Source organism: Hyperolius riggenbachi, chromosome 11 (assembly GCF_040937935.1).
Source record: "Hyperolius riggenbachi isolate aHypRig1 chromosome 11, aHypRig1.pri, whole genome shotgun sequence".
NCBI classification, from domain to species: domain Eukaryota; kingdom Metazoa; phylum Chordata; class Amphibia; order Anura; family Hyperoliidae; genus Hyperolius; species Hyperolius riggenbachi.
The window spans coordinates 107,198,706-107,220,776 of NC_090656.1; the positions used below are offsets into that span (position 1 = coordinate 107,198,706).

The window sequence follows — 22,071 nt, forward strand, 5'->3', positions numbered from 1 at the left end:
GAAGAAGGGGGCAGGTATCTATGCTGCCGTCTTTTTTTTTTTTGACTAGCTACAGTGACAGCTCCAGTTCCACTACTTTTAGAAGGCAATATTCCCCGGAGAATGGCTATTTATTTGCACTTGCATGGGAAAAATAAAAGAGCTTGAGAGTTGCGATTGAAATGCACTTTCTGCTGCCATCTGCATACGTCAGAGAGCTTGCTGAAAGAGACTGGCCGGCTCAACTGCCCGGCTCAACTGCCCAAACTTGCCTAGCTTTCTAGAGTGGGTGTCTTTTTCTATTTTGCATGGCATGGGCTTCTTTCCAAGGTGAGCAAGAGAAGAAAACATTGGCTTTGGGATACAAAGCTCAACGAGGATGGGATTTGAACCCATGCGTGCAGAGCACAATGGATTAGCAGTCCATCACCTTAACCACTCAGCCACCTCGCCTTATTGCCAAGCAGCTTCACCGTTGATGCATGGGGATATTTAGCATTGCCTTCAGCTACTGTAATCTGTGCATGGGTCAATTACGTTTGCATTGAAATACACACAATCAGGCAGCTCTGGAACTTACACAAAGATGTCCAATAGTGCACTCTTGAACAAAGATCTTTCCACTCAACAGACTTAGCAGAGAATACATACCCTAGAACATAGGTTCTCAACTTGTGGTACGCGTACCCCAGGGGGTACTTCTGATGGTTCCAGGGGGTACTCGGGCTTGATATACCTGTCCAAGAATAACAAATTTAGAGCCTTAGACAATGATAAATCTTATTTAAACAACACCAAATTAGTATTGTAGCTAATTAAAAGCAATAGTAAATGCTTGGAAATTGTTTAGAACCAATTATAATGTGCTATGCTTAAATATATATTTGTCAAGGGGTACTTGCTATAATGTTTACTATGCTAGGGGGTACTTGGTAAGTACAGGGTTTTAAAAGGGGTACATACCAATAAAATGTTGAGAAACACTGCCCTAGAAAACTCTCATAAAAATCCAATAACAGGAATGCTAGACAAACCCATGTACTCAACAAACGGCTGGAGGCCTAGAAATGTGAAGGTACTGGCTATACATTAGTAAGTGAGCCTAGCTACATGGAAAGAAGGGAAGGAAGGGGAACACATTTACCCAGAAAGCTGACACATGAAGCAGTGGCTTCTTCAAAGGGTACAAGAGGGATGAGTTCAGTAAGCAGTGTTCTCAGAACTTGACTTGGTTGGGTTATCTTGATGTTCACCCTTCAAATCTTTCATTCACTGTTAAAGGGAACTCGAGGTGGGAGGGATTGGGAGGCTGACATGCTTATTTCTCTTTTAAATAATGCACATTACCTGTCTGTCTTGTTGGTCCTCGGCCTCTAATTCTTTAAACCATAGACCCTGAACAAGCATGCAGATCAGATGTCTAAGACAAATCTGACAAGATTAGCTGCATGCTTGTTCCAGGTGTGTGATTTAGACCCCAGTGACCAGAAAGATCAGCAAGACTGCCAAGCAACTGGTATTGTTTAAAAGGAAATACATAAGGCAGCTTCCATAGGTCTCACACCTTGGGTTCCTTTTAAGCAAAAAGATCTATTTCTTAAAGCAGCAAAGGCTTTACCGCCAGCCCGCCACTTTCATCTTGCAAAGAGTGGTGCAAAAGAAGAAGCACATCTTAACATTTAGCACAAGGTTTTCTGCATATTTCTTTAAAAACAAAACATAGAAGGAAGAACCTTTGATCATGATATGCTTTCTCTATGTGTACATTCAGTGTGATGACGAGCAGCTCACTAGCCGATACTGGTACTGAACAGATCATCCAAGTGGTGAGCTGACAAGGATGATATGCAACTGCTGCTATGGACTTGGGATGAATTAGCTGGAGGTTTGGGGCACTGTGGCTTAGTTGGTTAAAGCGCCTGGCTCGTAAACAGAAGATCCTGAGTTCAACTCTCAGCAGTGCCTTGCAATGGTTTCCCTTTAAAAACAGGTGGAACTGAGAAGAAGGGGGCAGGTATCTATGCTGCCGTTTTTTGTTTTTTTTTGACTAGCTACAGTGACAGCTCCAGTTCCACTACTTCTAGAAGGCAATATTCCCCGGAGAATGGCTATTTATTTGCACTTGCATGGGAAAAATAAAAGAGCTTGAGAGTTGCGATTGAAATGCACTTTCTGCTGCCATCTGCATATGTCAGAGAGCTTGCTGAAAGAGACTGACCGGCTCAACTGCCCAAACTTGCCTAGCTTTCTAGAGTGGGTGTCTTTTTCTATTTTGCATGGCATGGGCTTCTTTCCAAGGTGAGCCAGAGAAGAAAACATTGGCTTTGGGATACAAAGCTCGACGAGGATGGGATTTGAACCCATGCATGCAGAGCACAATGGATTAGCAGTCAATCGCCTTAACCACTCGGCCACCTCATCTTATTGCCAAGCAGTTTCACCGTTGAGGCATGGGGATATTTAGCATTGCCTTCAGCTACTGTAATCTGTGCATGGGTCAATTACGTTTGCATTGAAATACACACAATCAGGCAGCTCTGGAACTTACACAAAGATGTCCAATAGTGCACTCTTGAACAAAGATCTTTCCACTCAACAGACTTAGCAGAGAATACATACCCTAGAAAACTCTCATAAAAATCCAATAACAGGAATGCTAGACAAACCCATGTACTCAACAAACGGCTGGAGGCCTAGAAATGTGAAGGTACTGGCTATACATTAGTAAGTGAGCCTAGCTACATGGAAAGAAGGGAAGGAAGGGGAACACATTTACCCAGAAAGCTGACACATGAAGCAGTGGCTTCTTCAAAGGGTACAAGAGGGATGAGTTCAGTAAGCAGTGTTCTCAGAACTTGACTTGGTTGGGTTATATTGATGTTCACCCTTCAAATCTTTCATTCACTGTTAAAGGGAACTCGAGGTGGGAGGGATTGGGAGGCTGACATGCTTATTTCTCTTTTAAATAATGCACATTACCTGGCTGTCTTGTTGGTCCTCGGCCTCTAATTCTTTAAACCATAGACCCTGAACAAGCATGCAGATCAGATGTCTAAGACAAATCTGACAAGATTAGCTGCATGCTTGTTCCAGGTGTGTGATTTAGACCCCAGTGACCAGAAAGATCAGCAAGACTGCCAAGCAACTGGTATTGTTTAAAAGGAAATACATAAGGCAGCTTCCATAGGTCCCACACCTTGGGTTCCTTTTAAGCAAAAAGATCTATTTCTTAAAGCAGCAAAGGCTTTACCGCCAGCCCGCCACTTTCATCTTGCAAGGAGTGGTGCAAAAGAAGAAGCACATCTTAACATTTAGCACAAGGTTTTCTGCATATTTCTTTAAAAACAAAACATAGAAGGAAGAACCTTTGATCATGATATGATTTCTCTATGTGTACATTCAGTGTGATGACGAGCAGCTCACTAGCCGATACTGGTACTGAACAGATCATCCAAGTGGTGAGCTGACAAGGATGATATGCAACTGCTGCTATGGACTTGGGATGAATTAGCTGGAGGTTTGGGGCACTGTGGCTTAGTTGGTTAAAGCGCCTGTCTCGTAAACAGGAGATCCTGAGTTCAACTCTCAGCAGTGCCTTGCAATGGTTTCCCTTTAAAAACAGGTGGAACTGAGAAGAAGGGGGCAGGTATCTGTGCTGCCGTCTTTTTTTTTTTGACTAGCTACAGTGACAGCTCCAGTTCCAGTACTTCTAGAAGGCAATATTCCCCGGAGAATGGCTATTTATTTGCACTTGCATGGGAAAAATAAAAGAGCTTGAGAGTTGCGATTGAAATGCACTTTCTGCTGCCATCTGCATATGTCAGAGAGCTTGCTGAAAGAGACTGACCGGCTCAACTGCCCAAACTTGCCTAGCTTTCTAGAGTGGATGTCTTTTTCTATTTTGCATGGCATGGGCTTCTTTCCAAGGTGAGCAAGAGAAGAAAACATTGGCTTTGGGATACAGATCTCAACGAGAATGGGATTTGAACCCATGCATGCAGAGCACAATGGATTAGCAGTCCATCGCCTTAACCACTCAGCCACCTCGTCTTATTGCCAAGCAGCTTCACCGTTGATGCATGGGGATATTTAGCATTGCCTTCAGCTACTGTAATCTGTGCATGGGTCAATAACGTTTGCATTGAAATACACACAATCAGGCAGCTCTGGAACTTACACAAAGATGTCCAATAGTGCACTCTTGAACAAAGATCTTTCCACTCAACAGACTTAGCAGAGAATACATACCCTAGAAAACTCTCATAAAAATCCAATAACAGGAATGCTAGACAAACCCATGTACTCAACAAACGGCTGGAGGCCTAGAAATGTGAAGGTACTGGCTATACATTAGTAAGTGAGCCTAGCTGCATGGTAAGAAGGGAAGGAAGGGGAACACATTTACCCAGAAAGCTGACACATGAAGCAGTGGCTTCTTCAAAGGGTACAAGAGGGATGAGTTCAGTAAGCAGTGTTCTCAGAACTTGACTTGGTTGGGTTATCTTGATGTTCACCCTTCAAATCTTTCATTCACTGTTAAAGGGAACTCGAGGTGGGAGGGATTGGGAGGCTGACATGCTTATTTCTCTTTTAAATAATGCACATTACCTGGCTGTCTTGTTGGTCCTCGGCCTCTAATTCTTGAAACCATAGACCCTGAACAAGCATGCAGATCAGATGTCTAAGACAAATCTGACAAGATTAGCTGCATGCTTGTTCCAGGTGTGTGATTTAGACCCCAGTGACCAGAAAGATCAGCAAGACTGCCAAGCAACTGGTATTGTTTAAAAGGAAATACATAAGGCAGCTTCCATAGGTCTCACACCTTGGGTTCCTTTTAAGCAAAAAGATCTATTTCTTAAAGCAGCAAAGGCTTTACCGCCAGCCCGCCACTTTCATCTTGCAAGGAGTGGTGCAAAAGAAGAAGCACATCTTAACATTTAGCACAAGGTGTTCTGCATATTTCTTTAAAAACAAAACATAGAAGGAAGAACCTTTGATCATGATATGATTTCTCTATGTGTACATTCAGTGTGATGACGAGCAGCTTACTAGCCGATACTGGTACTGAACAGATCATCCAAGTGGTGAGCTGACAAGGATAATATGCAACTGCTGCTATGGACTTGGGATGAATTAGCTGGAGGTTTGGGGCACTGTGGCTTAGTTGGTTAAAGCGCCTGTCTCGTAAACAGGAGATCCTGAGTTCAACTCTCAGCAGTGCCTTGCAATGGTTTCCCTTTAAAAACAAGTGGAACTGAGAAGAAGGGGGCAGGTATCTATGCTGCCGTCTTTTTTTTTTTTGACTAGCTACAGTGACAGCTCCAGTTCCACTACTTCTAGAAGGCAATATTCCCCGGAGAATGGCTATTTATTTGCACTTGCATGGGAAAAATAAAAGAGCTTGAGAGTTGCGATTGAAATGCACTTTCTGCTGCCATCTGCATATGTCAGAGAGCTTGCTGAAAGAGACTGACCGGCTCAACTGCCCAAACTTGCCTAGCTTTCTAGAGTGGGTGTCTTTTTCTATTTTGCATGGCATGGGCTTCTTTCCAAGGTGAGCCAGAGAAGAAAACATTGGCTTTGGGATACAAAGCTCAACGAGGAAGGGATTTGAACCCATGCGTGCAGAGCACAATGGATTAGCAGTCCATCGCCTTAATCACTCGGCCACCTCGTCTTATTGCCAAGCAGTTTCACCGTTGATGCATGGGGATATTTAGCATTGCCTTCAGCTACTGTAATCTGTGCATGGGTCAATTACGTTTGCATTGAAATACACACAATCAGGCAGCTCTGGAACTTACACAAAGATGTCCAATAGTGCACTCTTGAACAAAGATCTTTCCACTCAACAGACTTCACAGAGAATACATACCCTAGAAAACTCTCATCAAAATCCAATAACAGGAATGCTAGACAAACCCATGTACTCAACAAACGGCTGGAGGCCTAGAAATGTGAAGGTACTGGCTATACATTAGTAAGTGAGCCTAGCTACATGGAAAGAAGGGAAGGAAGGGGAACACATTTACCCAGAAAGCTGACACATGAAGCAGTGGCTTCTTCAAAGGGTACAAGAGGGATGAGTTCAGTAAGCAGTGTTCTCAGAACTTGACTTGGTTGGGTTATCTTGATGTTCACCCTTCAAATCTTTCATTCACTGTTAAAGGGAACTCGAGGTGGGAGGGATTGGGAGGCTGACATGCTTATTTCTCTTTTAAATAATGCACATTACCTGGCTGTCTTGTTGGTCCTCGGCCTCTAATTCTTTAAACCATAGACCCTGAACAAGCATGCAGATCAGATGTCTAAGACAAATCTGACAAGATTAGCTGCATGCTTGTTCCAGGTGTGTGATTTAGACCCCAGTGACCAGAAAGATCAGCAAGACTGCCAGGCAACTGGTATTGTTTAAAAGGAAATACATAAGGCAGCTTTCATAGGTCTCACACCTCGGGTTCCTTTTAAGCAAAAAGATCTATTTCTTAAAGCAGCAAAGGCTTTACCGCCAGCCCGCCACTTTCATCTTGCAAGGAGTGGTGCAAAAGAAGAAGCACATCTTAACATTTAGCACAAGGTTTTCTGCATATTTCTTTAAAAACAAAACATAGAAGGAAGAACCTTTGATCATGATATGATTTCTCTATGTGTACATTCAGTGTGATGACGAGCAGCTTACTAGCTGATACTGGTACTGAACAGATCATCCAAGTGGTCAGCTGACAAGGATGATATGCAACTGCTGCTATGGACTTGGGATGAATTAGCTGGAGGTTTGGGGCCCTGTGGCTTAGTTGGTTAAAGCGCCTGTCTCGTAAACAGGAGATCCTGAGTTCAACTCTCAGCAGTGCCTTGCAATGGTTTCCCTTTAAAAACAGGATGAACTGAGAAGAAGGGGGCAGGTATCTATGCTGCCGTTTTTTTTTTTTTTTGACTAGCTACAGTGACAGCTCCAGTTCCACTACTTCTAGAAGGCAATATTCCCCGGAGAATGGCTATTTATTTGCACTTGCATGGGAAAAATAAAAGAGCTTGAGAGTTGCGATTGAAATGCACTTTCTGCTGCCATCTGCATATGTCAGAGAGCTTGCTGAAAGAGACTGACCGGCTCAACTGCCCAAACTTGCCTAGCTTTCTAGAGTGGGTGTCTTTTTCTATTTTGCATGGCATGGGCTTCTTTCCAAGGTGAGCCAGAGAAGAAAACATTGGCTTTGGGATACAAAGCTCGACGAGGATGGGATTTGAACCCATGCGTGCAGAGCACAATGGATTAGCAGTCCATCGCCTTAACCACTCAGCCACCTCGTCTTATTGCCAAGCAGCTTCACCGTTGATGCATGGGGATATTTAGCATTGCCTTCAGCTACTGTAATCTGTGCATGGGTCAATAACGTTTGCATTGAAATACACACAATCAGGCAGCTCTGGAACTTACACAAAGATGTCCAATAGTGCACTCTTGAACAAAGATCTTTCCACTCAACAGACTTAGCAGAGAATACATACCCTAGAAAACTCTCATAAAAATCCAATAACAGGAATGCTAGACAAACCCATGTACTCAACAAACGGCTGGAGGCCTAGAAATGTGAAGGTACTGGCTATACATTAGTAAGTGAGCCTAGCTACATGGAAAGAAGGGAAGGAAGGGGAACACATTTACCCAGAAAGCTGACACATGAAGCAGTGGCTTCTTCAAAGGGTACAAGAGGGATGAGTTCAGTAAGCAGTGTTCTCAGAACTTGACTTGGTTGGGTTATCTTGATGTTCACCCTTCAAATCTTTCATTCACTGTTAAAGGGAACTCGAGGTGGGAGGGATTGGGAGGCTGACATGCTTATTTCTCTTTTAAATAATGCACATTACCTGGCTGTCTTGTTGGTCCTCGGCCTCTAATTCTTTAAACCATAGACCCTGAACAAGCATGCAGATCAGATGTCTAAGACAAATCTGACAAGATTAGCTGCATGCTTGTTCCAGGTGTTTGATTTAGACCCCAGTGACCAGAAAGATCAGCAAGACTGCCAAGCAACTGGTATTGTTTAAAAGGAAATACATAAGGCAGCTTCCATAGGTCTCACACCTTGGGTTCCTTTTAAGCAAAAAGATCTATTTCTTAAAGCAGCAAAGGCTTTACCGCCAGCCCGCCACTTTCATCTTGCAAGGAGTGGTGCAAAAGAAGAAGCACATCTTAACATTTAGCACAAGGTGTTCTGCATATTTCTTTAAAAACAAAACATAGAAGGAAGAACCTTTGATCATGATATGATTTCTCTATGTGTACATTCAGTGTGATGACGAGCAGCTTACTAGCCGATACTGGTACTGAACAGATCATCCAAGTGGTGAGCTGACAAGGATAATATGCAACTGCTGCTATGGACTTGGGATGAATTAGCTGGAGGTTTGGGGCACTGTGGCTTAGTTGGTTAAAGCGCCTGTCTCGTAAACAGGAGATCCTGAGTTCAACTCTCAGCAGTGCCTTGCAATGGTTTCCCTTTAAAAACAAGTGGAACTGAGAAGAAGAAGGGGGCAGGTATCTATGCTGCCGTCTTTTTTTTTTTTGACTAGCTACAGTGACAGCTCCAGTTCCACTACTTCTAGAAGGCAATATTCCCCGGAGAATGGCTATTTATTTGCACTTGCATGGGAAAAATAAAAGAGCTTGAGAGTTGCGATTGAAATGCACTTTCTGCTGCCATCTGCATATGTCAGAGAGCTTGCTGAAAGAGACTGACCGGCTCAACTGCCCAAACTTGCCTAGCTTTCTAGAGTGGGTGTCTTTTTCTATTTTGCATGGCATGGGCTTCTTTCCAAGGTGAGCAAGAGAAGAAAACATTGGCTTTGGGATACAAATCTCAACGAGAATGGGATTTGAACCCATGCATGCAGAGCACAATGGATTAGCAGTCCTTCGCCTTAACCACTCGGCCACCTCGTCTTATTGCCAAGCAGTTTCACCGTTGATGCATGGGGATATTTAGCATTGCCTTCAGCTACTGTAATCTGTGCATGGGTCAATTACGTTTGCATTGAAATACACACAATCAGGCAGCTCTGGAACTTACACAAAGATGTCCAATAGTGCACTCTTGAACAAAGATCTTTCCACTCAACAGACTTCACAGAGAATACATACCCTAGAAAACTCTCATCAAAATCCAATAACAGGAATGCTAGACAAACCCATGTACTCAACAAACGGCTGGAGGCCTAGAAATGTGAAGGTACTGGCTATACATTAGTAAGTGAGCCTAGCTACATGGAAAGAAGGGAAGGAAGGGGAACACATTTACCCAGAAAGCTGACACATGAAGCAGTGGCTTCTTCAAAGGGTACAAGAGGGATGAGTTCAGTAAGCAGTGTTCTCAGAACTTGACTTGGTTGGGTTATCTTGATGTTCACCCTTCAAATCTTTCATTCACTGTTAAAGGGAACTCGAGGTGGGAGGGATTGGGAGGCTGACATGCTTATTTCTCTTTTAAATAATGCACATTACCTGGCTGTCTTGTTGGTCCTCGGCCTCTAATTCTTTAAACCATAGACCCTGAACAAGCATGCAGATCAGATGTCTAAGACAAATCTGACAAGATTAGCTGCATGCTTGTTCCAGGTGTGTGATTTAGACCCCAGTGACCAGAAAGATCAGCAAGACTGCCAAGCAACTGGTATTGTTTAAAAGGAAATACATAAGGCAGCTTCCATAGGTCCCACACCTTGGGTTCCTTTTAAGCAAAAAGATCTATTTCTTAAAGCAGCAAAGGCTTTACCGCCAGCCCGCCACTTTCATCTTGCAAGGAGTGGTGCAAAAGAAGAAGCACATCTTAACATTTAGCACAAGGTTTTCTGCATATTTCTGTAAAAACAAAACATAGAAGGAAGAACCTTTGATCATGATATGATTTCTCTATGTGTACATTCAGTGTGATGACGAGCAGCTCACTAGCCGATACTGGTACTGAACAGATCATCCAAGTGGTGAGCTGACAAGGATGATATGCAACTGCTGCTATGGACTTGGGATGAATTAGCTGGAGGTTTGGGGCACTGTGGCTTAGTTGGTTAAAGCGCCTGTCTCGTAAACAGGAGATCCTGAGTTCAACTCTCAGCAGTGCCTTGCAATGGTTTCCCGTTAAAAACAGGTGGAACTGAGAAGAAGGGGGCAGGTATCTGTGCTGCCGTCTTTTTTTTTTTTGACTAGCTACAGTGACAGCTCCAGTTCCACTACTTCTAGAAGGCAATATTCCCCGGAGAATGGCTATTTATTTGCACTTGCATGGGAAAAATAAAAGAGCTTGAGAGTTGCGATTGAAATGCACTTTCTGCTGCCATCTGCATATGTCAGAGAGCTTGCTGAAAGAGACTGACCGGCTCAACTGCCCAAACTTGCCTAGCTTTCTAGAGTGGGTGTCTTTTTCTATTTTGCATGGCATGGGCTTCTTTCCAAGGTGAGCAAGAAAAGAAAACATTGGCTTTGGGATACAAATCTCAACGAGAATGGGATTTGAACCCATGCATGCAGAGCACAATGGATTAGCAGTCCATCGCCTTAACCACTCAGCCACCTCGTCTTATTGCCAAGCAGCTTCACCGTTGATGCATGGGGATATTTAGCATTGCCTTCAGCTACTGTAATCTGTGCATGGGTCAATAACGTTTGCATTGAAATACACACAATCAGGCAGCTCTGGAACTTACACAAAGATGTCCAATAGTGCACTCTTGAACAAAGATCTTTCCACTCAACAGACTTAGCAGAGAATACATACCCTAGAAAACTCTCATAAAAATCCAATAACAGGAATGCTAGACAAACCCATGTACTCAACAAACGGCTGGAGGCCTAGAAATGTGAAGGTACTGGCTATACATTAGTAAGTGAGCCTAGCTACATGGAAAGAAGGGAAGGAAGGGGAACACATTTACCCAGAAAGCTGACACATGAAGCAGTGGCTTCTTCAAAGGGTACAAGAGGGATGAGTTCAGTAAGCAGTGTTCTCAGAACTTGACTTGGTTGGGTTATCTTGATGTTCACCCTTCAAATCTTTCATTCACTGTTAAAGGGAACTCGAGGTGGGAGGGATTGGGAGGCTGACATGCTTATTTCTCTTTTAAATAATGCACATTACCTGGCTGTCTTGTTGGTCCTCGGCCTCTAATTCTTTAAACCATAGACCCTGAACAAGCATGCAGATCAGATGTCTAAGACAAATCTGACAAGATTAGCTGCATGCTTGTTCCAGGTGTGTGATTTAGACCCCAGTGACCAGAAAGATCAGCAAGACTGCCAAGCAACTGGTATTGTTTAAAAGGAAATACATAAGGCAGCTTCCATAGGTCTCACACCTTGGGTTCCTTTTAAGCAAAAAGATCTATTTCTTAAAGCAGCAAAGGCTTTACCGCCAGCCCGCCACTTTCATCTTGCAAGGAGTGGTGCAAAAGAAGAAGCACATCTTAACATTTAGCACAAGGTGTTCTGCATATTTCTTTAAAAACAAAACATAGAAGGAAGAACCTTTGATCATGATATGATTTCTCTATGTGTACATTCAGTGTGATGACGAGCAGCTTACTAGCCGATACTGGTACTGAACAGATCATCCAAGTGGTGAGCTGACAAGGATAATATGCAACTGCTGCTATGGACTTGGGATGAATTAGCTGGAGGTTTGGGGCACTGTGGCTTAGTTGGTTAAAGCGCCTGTCTCGTAAACAGGAGATCCTGAGTTCAACTCTCAGCAGTGCCTTGCAATGGTTTCCCTTTAAAAACAAGTGGAACTGAGAAGAAGGGGGCAGGTATCTATGCTGCCGTCTTTTTTTTTTTTGACTAGCTACAGTGACAGCTCCAGTTCCACTACTTCTAGAAGGCAATATTCCCCGGAGAATGGCTATTTATTTGCACTTGCATGGGAAAAATAAAAGAGCTTGAGAGTTGCGATTGAAATGCACTTTCTGCTGCCATCTGCATATGTCAGAGAGCTTGCTGAAAGAGACTGACCGGCTCAACTGCCCAAACTTGCCTAGCTTTCTAGAGTGGGTGTCTTTTTCTATTTTGCATGGCATGGGCTTCTTTCCAAGGTGAGCCAGAGAAGAAAACATTGGCTTTGGGATACAAAGCTCGACAAGGATGGGATTTGAACCCATGCGTGCAGAGCACAATGGATTAGCAGTCCATCACCTTAACCACTCGGCCACCTCGTCTTATTGCCAAGCAGTTTCACCGTTCATGCATGGGGATATTTAGCATTGCCTTCAGCTACTGTAATCTGTGCATGGGTCAATTACGTTTGCATTGAAATACACACAATCAGGCAGCTCTGGAACTTACACAAAGATGTCCAATAGTGCACTCTTGAACAAAGATCTTTCCACTCAACAGACTTCACAGAGAATACATACCCTAGAAAACTCTCATCAAAATCCAATAACAGGAATGCTAGACAAACCCATGTACTCAACAAACGGCTGGAGGCCTAGAAATGTGAAGGTACTGGCTATACATTAGTAAGTGAGCCTAGCTACATGGAAAGAAGGGAAGGAAGGGGAACACATTTACCCAGAAAGCTGACACATGAAGCAGTGGCTTCTTCAAAGGGTACAAGAGGGATGAGTTCAGTAAGCAGTGTTCTCAGAACTTGACTTGGTTGGGTTATCTTGATGTTCACCCTTCAAATCTTTCATTCACTGTTAAAGGGAACTCGAGGTGGGAGGGATTGGGAGGCTGACATGCTTATTTCTCTTTTAAATAATGCACATTACCTGGCTGTCTTGTTGGTCCTCGGCCTCTAATTCTTGAAACCATAGACCCTGAACAAGCATGCAGATCAGATGTCTAAGACAAATCTGACAAGATTAGCTGCATGCTTGTTCCAGGTGTGTGATTTAGACCCCAGTGACCAGAAAGATCAGCAAGACTGCCAGGCAACTGGTATTGTTTAAAAGGAAATACATAAGGCAGCTTTCATAGGTCTCACACCTCGGGTTCCTTTTAAGCAAAAAGATCTATTTCTTAAAGCAGCAAAGGCTTTACCGCCAGCCCGCCACTTTCATCTTGCAAGGAGTGGTGCAAAAGAAGAAGCACATCTTAACATTTAGCACAAGGTTTTCTGCATATTTCTTTAAAAACAAAACATAGAAGGAAGAACCTTTGATCATGATATGATTTCTCTATGTGTACATTCAGTGTGATGACGAGCAGCTTACTAGCCGATACTGGTACTGAACAGATCATCCAAGTGGTCAGCTGACAAGGATGATATGCAACTGCTGCTATGGACTTGGGATGAATTAGCTGGAGGTTTGGGGCACTGTGGCTTAGTTGGTTAAAGCGCCTGTCTCGTAAACAGGAGATCCTGAGTTCAACTCTCAGCAGTGCCTTGCAATGGTTTCCCTTTAAAAACAGGTGGAACTGAGAAGAAGGGGGCAGGTATCTATGCTGCCGTCTTTTTTTTTTTTGACTAGCTACAGTGACAGCTCCAGTTCCACTACTTCTAGAAGGCAATATTCCCCGGAGAATGGCTATTTATTTGCACTTGCATGGGAAAAATAAAAGAGCTTGAGAGTTGCGATTGAAATGCACTTTCTGCTGCCATCTGCATATGTCAGAGAGCTTGCTAAAAGAGACTGACCGGCTCAACTGCCCAAACTTGCCTAGCTTTCTAGAGTGGGTGTCTTTTTCTATTTTGCATGGCATGGGCTTCTTTCCAAGGTGAGCCAGAGAAGAAAACATTGGCTTTGGGATACAAAGCTCGACGAGGATGGGATTTGAACCCATGCGTGCAGAGCACAATGGATTAGCAGTCCATCGCCTTAACCACTCGGCCACCTCGTCTTATTGCCAAGCAGTTTCACCGTTGATACATGGGGATATTTAGCATTGCCTTCAGCTACTGTAATCTGTGCATGGGTCAATTACGTTTGCATTGAAATACACACAATCAGGCAGCTCTGGAACTTACACAAAGATGTCCAATAGTGCACTCTTGAACAAAGATCTTTCCACTCAACAGACTTCACAGAGAATACATACCCTAGAAAACTCTCATCAAAATCCAATAACAGGAATGCTAGACAAACCCATGTACTCAACAAACGGCTGGAGGCCTAGAAATGTGAAGGTACTGGCTATACATTAGTAAGTGAGCCTAGCTACATGGAAAGAAGGGAAGGAAGGGGAACACATTTACCCAGAAAGCTGACACATGAAGCAGTGGCTTCTTCAAAGGGTACAAGAGGGATGAGTTCAGTAAGCAGTGTTCTCAGAACTTGACTTGGTTGGGTTATCTTGATGTTCACCCTTCAAATCTTTCATTCACTGTTAAAGGGAACTCGAGGTGGGAGGGATTGGGAGGCTGACATGCTTATTTCTCTTTTAAATAATGCACATTACCTGGCTGTCTTGTTGGTCCTCGGCCTCTAATTCTTGAAACCATAGACCCTGAACAAGCATGCAGATCAGATGTCTAAGACAAATCTGACAAGATTAGCTGCATGCTTGTTCCAGGTGTGTGATTTAGACCCCAGTGACCAGAAAGATCAGCAAGACTGCCAAGCAACTGGTATTGTTTAAAAGGAAATACATAAGGCAGCTTCCATAGGTCTCACACCTTGGGTTCCTTTTAAGCAAAAAGATCTATTTCTTAAAGCAGCAAAGGCTTTACCGCCAGCCCGCCACTTTCATCTTGCAAGGAGTGGTGCAAAAGAAGAAGCACATCTTAACATTTAGCACAAGGTGTTCTGCATATTTCTTTAAAAACAAAACATAGAAGGAAGAACCTTTGATCATGATATGATTTCTCTATGTGTACATTCAGTGTGATGACGAGCAGCTTACTAGCCGATACTGGTACTGAACAGATCATCCAAGTGGTGAGCTGACAAGGATAATATGCAACTGCTGCTATGGACTTGGGATGAATTAGCTGGAGGTTTGGGGCACTGTGGCTTAGTTGGTTAAAGCGCCTGTCTCGTAAACAGGAGATCCTGAGTTCAACTCTCAGCAGTGCCTTGCAATGGTTTCCCTTTAAAAACAAGTGGAACTGAGAAGAAGGGGGCAGGTATCTATGCTGCCGTCTTTTTTTTTTTTGACTAGCTACAGTGACAGCTCCAGTTCCACTACTTCTAGAAGGCAATATTCCCCGGAGAATGGCTATTTATTTGCACTTGCATGGGAAAAATAAAAGAGCTTGAGAGTTGCGATTGAAATGCACTTTCTGCTGCCATCTGCATATGTCAGAGAGCTTGCTGAAAGAGACTGACCGGCTCAACTGCCCAAACTTGCCTAGCTTTCTAGAGTGGGTGTCTTTTTCTATTTTGCATGGCATGGGCTTCTTTCCAAGGTGAGCCAGAGAAGAAAACATTGGCTTTGTCATACAAAGCTCGACGAGGATGGGATTTGAACCCATGCGTGCAGAGCACAATGGATTAGCAGTCCATCGCCTTAACCACTCGGCCACCTCGTCTTATTGCCAAGCAGTTTCACCGTTGAGGCATGGGGATATTTAGCATTGCCTTCAGCTACTGTAATCTGTGCATGGGTCAATTACGTTTGCATTGAAATACACACAATCAGGTAGCTCTGGAACTTACACAAAGATGTCCAATAGTGCACTCTTGAACAAAGATCTTTCCACTCAACAGACTTAGCAGAGAATACATACCCTAGAAAACTCTCATAAAAATCCAATAACAGGAATGCTAGACAAACCCATGTACTCAACAAACGGCTGGAGGCCTAGAAATGTGAAGGTACTGGCTATACATTAGTAAGTGAGCCTAGCTACATGGAAAGAAGGGAAGGAAGGGGAACACATTTACCCAGAAAGCTGACACATGAAGCAGTGGCTTCTTCAAAGGGTACAAGAGGGATGAGTTCAGTAAGCAGTGTTCTCAGAACTTGACTTGGTTGGGTTATATTGATGTTCACCCTTCAAATCTTTCATTCACTGTTAAAGGGAACTCGAGGTAGGAGGGATTGGGAGGCTGACATGCTTATTTCTCTTTTAAATAATGCACATTACCTGGCTGTCTTGTTGGTCCTCGGCCTCTAATTCTTTAAACCATAGACCCTGAACAAGCATGCAGATCAGATGTCTAAGACAAATCTGACAAGATTAGCTGCATGCTTGTTCCAGGTGTGTGATTTAGACCCCAGTGACCAGAAAGATCAGCAAGACTGCCAAGCAACTGGTATTGTTTAAAAGGAAATACATAAGGCAGCTTCCATAGGTCCCACACCTTGGGTTCCTTTTAAGCAAAAAGATCTATTTCTTAAAGCAGCAAAGGCTTTACCGCCAGCCCGCCACTTTTATCTTGCAAGGAGTGGTGCAAAAGAAGAAGCACATCTTAACATTTAGCACAAGGTTTTCTGCATATTTCTTTAAAAACAAAACATAGAAGGAAGAACCTTTGATCATGATATGATTTCTCTATGTGTACATTCAGTGTGATGACGAGCAGCTCACTAGCCGATACTGGTACTGAACAGATCATCCAAGTGGTGAGCTGACAAGGATGATATGCAACTGCTGCTATGGACTTGGGATGAATTAGCTGGAGGTTTGGGGCACTGTGGCTTAGTTGGTTAAAGCGCCTGTCTCGTAAACAGGAGATCCTTAATTCAACTCTCAGCAGTGCCTTGCAATGGTTTCCTTTTAAAAACAGGTGGAACTGAGAAGAAGGGGGCAGGTATCTGTGCTGCCGTCTGTTTTTTTTTTGACTAGCTACAGTGACAGCTCCAGTTCCAGTACTTCTAGAAGGCAATATTCCCCGGAGAATGGCTATTTATTTGCACTTGCATGGGAAAAATAAAAGAGCTTGAGAGTTGCGAATGAAATGCACTTTCTGCTGCCATCTGCATATGTCAGAGAGCTTGCTGAAAGAGACTGACCGGCTCAACTGCCCAAACTTGCCTAGCTTTCTAGAGTGGGTGTCTTTTTCTATTTTGCATGGCATGGGCTTCTTTCCAAGGTGAGCAAGAGAAGAAAACATTGGCTTTGGGATACAAATCTCAACGAGAATGGGATTTGAACCCATGCATGCAGAGCACAATGGATTAGCAGTCTATCGCCTTAACCACTCAGCCACCTCGTCTTATTGCCAAGCAGCTTCACCGTTGATGCATGGGGATATTTAGCATTGCCTTCAGCTACTGTAATCTGTGCATGGGTCAATAACGTTTGCATTGAAATACACACAATCAGGCAGCTCTGGAACTTACACAAAGATGTCCAATAGTGCACTCTTGAACAAAGATCTTTCCACTCAACAGACTTAGCAGAGAATACATACCCTAGAAAACTCTCATAAAAATCCAATAACAGGAATGCTAGACAAACCCATGTACTCAACAAACGGCTGGAGGCCTAGAAATGTGAAGGTACTGGCTATACATTAGTAAGTGAGCCTAGCTACATGGAAAGAAGGGAAGGAAGGGGAACACATTTACCCAGAAAGCTGACACATGAAGCAGTGGCTTCTTCAAAGGGTACAAGAGGGATGAGTTCAGTAAGCAGTGTTCTCAGAACTTGACTTGGTTGGGTTATCTTGATGTTCACCCTTCAAATCTTTCATTCACTGTTAAAGGGAACTCGAGGTGGGAGGGATTGGGAGGCTGACATGCTTATTTCTCTTTTAAATAATGCACATTACCTGGCTGTCTTGTTGGTCCTCGGCCTCTAATTCTTTAAACCATAGACCCTGAACAAGCATGCAGATCAGATGTCTAAGACAAATCTGACAAGATTAGCTGCATGCTTGTTCCAGGTGTGTGATTTAGACCCCAGTGACCAGAAAGATCAGCAAGACTGCCAAGCAACTGGTATTGTTTAAAAGGAAATACATAAGGCAGCTTCCATAGGTCTCACACCTTGGGTTCCTTTTAAGCAAAAAGATCTATTTCTTAAAGCAGCAAAGGCTTTACCGCCAGCCCGCCACTTTCATCTTGCAAGGAGTGGTGCAAAAGAAGAAGCACATCTTAACATTTAGCACAAGGTGTTCTGCATATTTCTTTAAAAACAAAACATAGAAGGAAGAACCTTTGATCATGATATGATTTCTCTATGTGTACATTCAGTGTGATGACGAGCAGCTTACTAGCCGATACTGGTACTGAACAGATCATCCAAGTGGTGAGCTGACAAGGATAATATGCAACTGCTGCTATGGACTTGGGATGAATTAGCTGGAGGTTTGGGGCACTGTGGCTTAGTTGGTTAAAGCGCCTGTCTCGTAAACAGGAGATCCTGAGTTCAACTCTCAGCAGTGCCTTGCAATGGTTTCCCTTTAAAAACAAGTGGAACTGAGAAGAAGGGGGCAGGTATCTATGCTGCCGTCTTTTTTTTTTTTGACTAGCTACAGTGACAGCTCCAGTTCCACTACTTCTAGAAGGCAATATTCCCCGGAGAATGGCTATTTATTTGCACTTGCATGGGAAAAATAAAAGAGCTTGAGAGTTGCGATTGAAATGCACTTTCTGCTGCCATCTGCATATGTCAGAGAGCTTGCTGAAAGAGACTGACCGGCTCAACTGCCCAAACTTGCCTAGCTTTCTAGAGTGGGTGTCTTTTTCTATTTTGCATGGCATGGGCTTCTTTCCAAGGTGAGCCAGAGAAGAAAACATTGGCTTTGGGATACAAAGCTCGACAAGGATGGGATTTGAACCCATGCGTGCAGAGCACAATGGATTAGCAGTCCATCACCTTAACCACTCGGCCACCTCGTCTTATTGCCAAGCAGTTTCACCGTTCATGCATGGGGATATTTAGCATTGCCTTCAGCTACTGTAATCTGTGCATGGGTCAATTACGTTTGCATTGAAATACACACAATCAGGCAGCTCTGGAACTTACACAAAGATGTCCAATAGTGCACTCTTGAACAAAGATCTTTCCACTCAACAGACTTCACAGAGAATACATACCCTAGAAAACTCTCATCAAAATCCAATAACAGGAATGCTAGACAAACCCATGTACTCAACAAACGGCTGGAGGCCTAGAAATGTGAAGGTACTGGCTATACATTAGTAAGTGAGCCTAGCTACATGGAAAGAAGGGAAGGAAGGGGAACACATTTACCCAGAAAGCTGACACATGAAGCAGTGGCTTCTTCAAAGGGTACAAGAGGGATGAGTTCAGTAAGCAGTGTTCTCAGAACTTGACTTGGTTGGGTTATCTTGATGTTCACCCTTCAAATCTTTCATTCACTGTTAAAGGGAACTCGAGGTGGGAGGGATTGGGAGGCTGACATGCTTATTTCTCTTTTAAATAATGCACATTACCTGGCTGTCTTGTTGGTCCTCGGCCTCTAATTCTTGAAACCATAGACCCTGAACAAGCATGCAGATCAGATGTCTAAGACAAATCTGACAAGATTAGCTGCATGCTTGTTCCAGGTGTGTGATTTAGACCCCAGTGACCAGAAAGATCAGCAAGACTGCCAGGCAACTGGTATTGTTTAAAAGGAAATACATAAGGCAGCTTTCATAGGTCTCACACCTCGGGTTCCTTTTAAGCAAAAAGATCTATTTCTTAAAGCAGCAAAGGCTTTACCGCCAGCCCGCCACTTTCATCTTGCAAGGAGTGGTGCAAAAGAAGAAGCACATCTTAACATTTAGCACAAGGTTTTCTGCATATTTCTTTAAAAACAAAACATAGAAGGAAGAACCTTTGATCATGATATGATTTCTCTATGTGTACATTCAGTGTGATGACGAGCAGCTTACTAGCCGATACTGGTACTGAACAGATCATCCAAGTGGTCAGCTGACAAGGATGATATGCAACTGCTGCTATGGACTTGGGATGAATTAGCTGGAGGTTTGGGGCACTGTGGCTTAGTTGGTTAAAGCGCCTGTCTCGTAAACAGGAGATCCTGAGTTCAACTCTCAGCAGTGCCTTGCAATGGTTTCCCTTTAAAAACAGGTGGAACTGAGAAGAAGGGGGCAGGTATCTATGCTGCCGTCTTTTTTTTTTTTGACTAGCTACAGTGACAGCTCCAGTTCCACTACTTCTAGAAGGCAATATTCCCCGGAGAATGGCTATTTATTTGCACTTGCATGGGAAAAATAAAAGAGCTTGAGAGTTGCGATTGAAATGCACTTTCTGCTGCCATCTGCATATGTCAGAGAGCTTGCTAAAAGAGACTGACCGGCTCAACTGCCCAAACTTGCCTAGCTTTCTAGAGTGGGTGTCTTTTTCTATTTTGCATGGCATGGGCTTCTTTCCAAGGTGAGCCAGAGAAGAAAACATTGGCTTTGGGATACAAAGCTCGACGAGGATGGGATTTGAACCCATGCGTGCAGAGCACAATGGATTAGCAGTCCATCGCCTTAACCACTCGGCCACCTCGTCTTATTGCCAAGCAGTTTCACCGTTGATACATGGGGATATTTAGCATTGCCTTCAGCTACTGTAATCTGTGCATGGGTCAATTACGTTTGCATTGAAATACACACAATCAGGCAGCTCTGGAACTTACACAAAGATGTCCAATAGTGCACTCTTGAACAAAGATCTTTCCACTCAACAGACTTCACAGAGAATACATACCCTAGAAAACTCTCATCAAAATCCAATAACAGGAATGCTAGACAAACCCATGTACTCAACAAACGGCTGGAGGCCTAGAAATGTGAAGGTACTGGCTATACATTAGTAAGTGAGCCTAGCTACATGGAAAGAAGGGAAGGAAGGGGAACACATTTACCCAGAAAGCTGACACATGAAGCAGTGGCTTCTTCAAAGGGTACAAGAGGGATGAGTTCAGTAAGCAGTGTTCTCAGAACTTGACTTGGTTGGGTTATCTTGATGTTCACCCTTCAAATCTTTCATTCACTGTTAAAGGGAACTCGAGGTGGGAGGGATTGGGAGGCTGACATGCTTATTTCTCTTTTAAATAATGCACATTACCTGGCTGTCTTGTTGGTCCTCGGCCTCTAATTCTTGAAACCATAGACCCTGAACAAGCATGCAGATCAGATGTCTAAGACAAATCTGACAAGATTAGCTGCATGCTTGTTCCAGGTGTGTGATTTAGACCCCAGTGACCAGAAAGATCAGCAAGACTGCCAAGCAACTGGTATTGTTTAAAAGGAAATACATAAGGCAGCTTCCATAGGTCTCACACCTTGGGTTCCTTTTAAGCAAAAAGATCTATTTCTTAAAGCAGCAAAGGCTTTACCGCCAGCCCGCCACTTTCATCTTGCAAGGAGTGGTGCAAAAGAAGAAGCACATCTTAACATTTAGCACAAGGTGTTCTGCATATTTCTTTAAAAACAAAACATAGAAGGAAGAACCTTTGATCATGATATGATTTCTCTATGTGTACATTCAGTGTGATGACGAGCAGCTTACTAGCCGATACTGGTACTGAACAGATCATCCAAGTGGTGAGCTGACAAGGATAATATGCAACTGCTGCTATGGACTTGGGATGAATTAGCTGGAGGTTTGGGGCACTGTGGCTTAGTTGGTTAAAGCGCCTGTCTCGTAAACAGGAGATCCTGAGTTCAACTCTCAGCAGTGCCTTGCAATGGTTTCCCTTTAAAAACAAGTGGAACTGAGAAGAAGGGGGCAGGTATCTATGCTGCCGTCTTTTTTTTTTTTGACTAGCTACAGTGACAGCTCCAGTTCCACTACTTCTAGAAGGCAATATTCCCAGGAGAATGGCTATTTATTTGCACTTGCATGGGAAAAATAAAAGAGCTTGAGAGTTGCGATTGAAATGCACTTTCTGCTGCCATCTGCATATGTCAGAGAGCTTGCTGAAAGAGACTGACCGGCTCAACTGCCCAAACTTGCCTAGCTTTCTAGAGTGGGTGTCTTTTTCTATTTTGCATGGCATGGGCTTCTTTCCAAGGTGAGCCAGAGAAGAAAACATTGGCTTTGTCATACAAAGCTCGACGAGGATGGGATTTGAACCCATGCGTGCAGAGCACAATGGATTAGCAGTCCATCGCCTTAACCACTCGGCCACCTCGTCTTATTGCCAAGCAGTTTCACCGTTGAGGCATGGGGATATTTAGCATTGCCTTCAGCTACTGTAATCTGTGCATGGGTCAATTACGTTTGCATTGAAATACACACAATC

At 43.5% G+C, this 22,071-nt stretch overlaps 27 non-coding genes across 27 annotated transcripts; 13 read left to right on the top strand and 14 right to left on the bottom strand.

Annotated features, from left to right (window-relative positions):
* Positions 1-350: 350 nt before the first annotated feature.
* Positions 351-432, bottom strand: TRNAS-GCU (transfer RNA serine (anticodon GCU)). The gene has a single exon. It is a non-coding gene; the product is annotated as a tRNA-Ser (tRNA).
* Positions 433-1,870: 1,438 nt separating this feature from the next.
* TRNAT-CGU (transfer RNA threonine (anticodon CGU)) lies at positions 1,871-1,944 on the top strand. The gene has a single exon. It is a non-coding gene; the product is annotated as a tRNA-Thr (tRNA).
* Positions 1,945-2,318: 374 nt separating this feature from the next.
* TRNAS-GCU (transfer RNA serine (anticodon GCU)) lies at positions 2,319-2,400 on the bottom strand. Its single transcript has one exon. It is a non-coding gene; the product is annotated as a tRNA-Ser (tRNA).
* A 1,102-nt stretch (positions 2,401-3,502) lies between these two features.
* On the top strand, positions 3,503-3,576 carry TRNAT-CGU (transfer RNA threonine (anticodon CGU)). Its single transcript has one exon. It is a non-coding gene; the product is annotated as a tRNA-Thr (tRNA).
* Positions 3,577-3,947: 371 nt separating this feature from the next.
* Positions 3,948-4,029, bottom strand: TRNAS-GCU (transfer RNA serine (anticodon GCU)). Its single transcript has one exon. It is a non-coding gene; the product is annotated as a tRNA-Ser (tRNA).
* A 1,102-nt stretch (positions 4,030-5,131) lies between these two features.
* On the top strand, positions 5,132-5,205 carry TRNAT-CGU (transfer RNA threonine (anticodon CGU)). The gene has a single exon. It is a non-coding gene; the product is annotated as a tRNA-Thr (tRNA).
* Positions 5,206-5,577: 372 nt separating this feature from the next.
* Positions 5,578-5,659, bottom strand: TRNAS-GCU (transfer RNA serine (anticodon GCU)). The gene has a single exon. It is a non-coding gene; the product is annotated as a tRNA-Ser (tRNA).
* A 1,102-nt stretch (positions 5,660-6,761) lies between these two features.
* On the top strand, positions 6,762-6,835 carry TRNAT-CGU (transfer RNA threonine (anticodon CGU)). The gene has a single exon. It is a non-coding gene; the product is annotated as a tRNA-Thr (tRNA).
* Positions 6,836-7,208: 373 nt separating this feature from the next.
* TRNAS-GCU (transfer RNA serine (anticodon GCU)) lies at positions 7,209-7,290 on the bottom strand. Its single transcript has one exon. It is a non-coding gene; the product is annotated as a tRNA-Ser (tRNA).
* Positions 7,291-8,392: 1,102 nt separating this feature from the next.
* Positions 8,393-8,466, top strand: TRNAT-CGU (transfer RNA threonine (anticodon CGU)). Its single transcript has one exon. It is a non-coding gene; the product is annotated as a tRNA-Thr (tRNA).
* Positions 8,467-8,841: 375 nt separating this feature from the next.
* On the bottom strand, positions 8,842-8,923 carry TRNAS-GCU (transfer RNA serine (anticodon GCU)). Its single transcript has one exon. It is a non-coding gene; the product is annotated as a tRNA-Ser (tRNA).
* Positions 8,924-10,025: 1,102 nt separating this feature from the next.
* On the top strand, positions 10,026-10,099 carry TRNAT-CGU (transfer RNA threonine (anticodon CGU)). The gene has a single exon. It is a non-coding gene; the product is annotated as a tRNA-Thr (tRNA).
* A 372-nt stretch (positions 10,100-10,471) lies between these two features.
* On the bottom strand, positions 10,472-10,553 carry TRNAS-GCU (transfer RNA serine (anticodon GCU)). The gene has a single exon. It is a non-coding gene; the product is annotated as a tRNA-Ser (tRNA).
* Positions 10,554-11,655: 1,102 nt separating this feature from the next.
* On the top strand, positions 11,656-11,729 carry TRNAT-CGU (transfer RNA threonine (anticodon CGU)). The gene has a single exon. It is a non-coding gene; the product is annotated as a tRNA-Thr (tRNA).
* Positions 11,730-12,101: 372 nt separating this feature from the next.
* Positions 12,102-12,183, bottom strand: TRNAS-GCU (transfer RNA serine (anticodon GCU)). The gene has a single exon. It is a non-coding gene; the product is annotated as a tRNA-Ser (tRNA).
* A 1,102-nt stretch (positions 12,184-13,285) lies between these two features.
* On the top strand, positions 13,286-13,359 carry TRNAT-CGU (transfer RNA threonine (anticodon CGU)). The gene has a single exon. It is a non-coding gene; the product is annotated as a tRNA-Thr (tRNA).
* Positions 13,360-13,731: 372 nt separating this feature from the next.
* Positions 13,732-13,813, bottom strand: TRNAS-GCU (transfer RNA serine (anticodon GCU)). Its single transcript has one exon. It is a non-coding gene; the product is annotated as a tRNA-Ser (tRNA).
* Positions 13,814-14,915: 1,102 nt separating this feature from the next.
* TRNAT-CGU (transfer RNA threonine (anticodon CGU)) lies at positions 14,916-14,989 on the top strand. The gene has a single exon. It is a non-coding gene; the product is annotated as a tRNA-Thr (tRNA).
* A 372-nt stretch (positions 14,990-15,361) lies between these two features.
* TRNAS-GCU (transfer RNA serine (anticodon GCU)) lies at positions 15,362-15,443 on the bottom strand. The gene has a single exon. It is a non-coding gene; the product is annotated as a tRNA-Ser (tRNA).
* Positions 15,444-16,545: 1,102 nt separating this feature from the next.
* Positions 16,546-16,619, top strand: TRNAT-CGU (transfer RNA threonine (anticodon CGU)). Its single transcript has one exon. It is a non-coding gene; the product is annotated as a tRNA-Thr (tRNA).
* A 372-nt stretch (positions 16,620-16,991) lies between these two features.
* On the bottom strand, positions 16,992-17,073 carry TRNAS-GCU (transfer RNA serine (anticodon GCU)). The gene has a single exon. It is a non-coding gene; the product is annotated as a tRNA-Ser (tRNA).
* Positions 17,074-18,175: 1,102 nt separating this feature from the next.
* On the top strand, positions 18,176-18,249 carry TRNAT-CGU (transfer RNA threonine (anticodon CGU)). The gene has a single exon. It is a non-coding gene; the product is annotated as a tRNA-Thr (tRNA).
* A 372-nt stretch (positions 18,250-18,621) lies between these two features.
* Positions 18,622-18,703, bottom strand: TRNAS-GCU (transfer RNA serine (anticodon GCU)). The gene has a single exon. It is a non-coding gene; the product is annotated as a tRNA-Ser (tRNA).
* Positions 18,704-19,805: 1,102 nt separating this feature from the next.
* TRNAT-CGU (transfer RNA threonine (anticodon CGU)) lies at positions 19,806-19,879 on the top strand. Its single transcript has one exon. It is a non-coding gene; the product is annotated as a tRNA-Thr (tRNA).
* A 372-nt stretch (positions 19,880-20,251) lies between these two features.
* On the bottom strand, positions 20,252-20,333 carry TRNAS-GCU (transfer RNA serine (anticodon GCU)). Its single transcript has one exon. It is a non-coding gene; the product is annotated as a tRNA-Ser (tRNA).
* A 1,102-nt stretch (positions 20,334-21,435) lies between these two features.
* On the top strand, positions 21,436-21,509 carry TRNAT-CGU (transfer RNA threonine (anticodon CGU)). Its single transcript has one exon. It is a non-coding gene; the product is annotated as a tRNA-Thr (tRNA).
* Positions 21,510-21,881: 372 nt separating this feature from the next.
* On the bottom strand, positions 21,882-21,963 carry TRNAS-GCU (transfer RNA serine (anticodon GCU)). The gene has a single exon. It is a non-coding gene; the product is annotated as a tRNA-Ser (tRNA).
* Between the last annotated feature and the right edge of the window lie 108 nt (positions 21,964-22,071).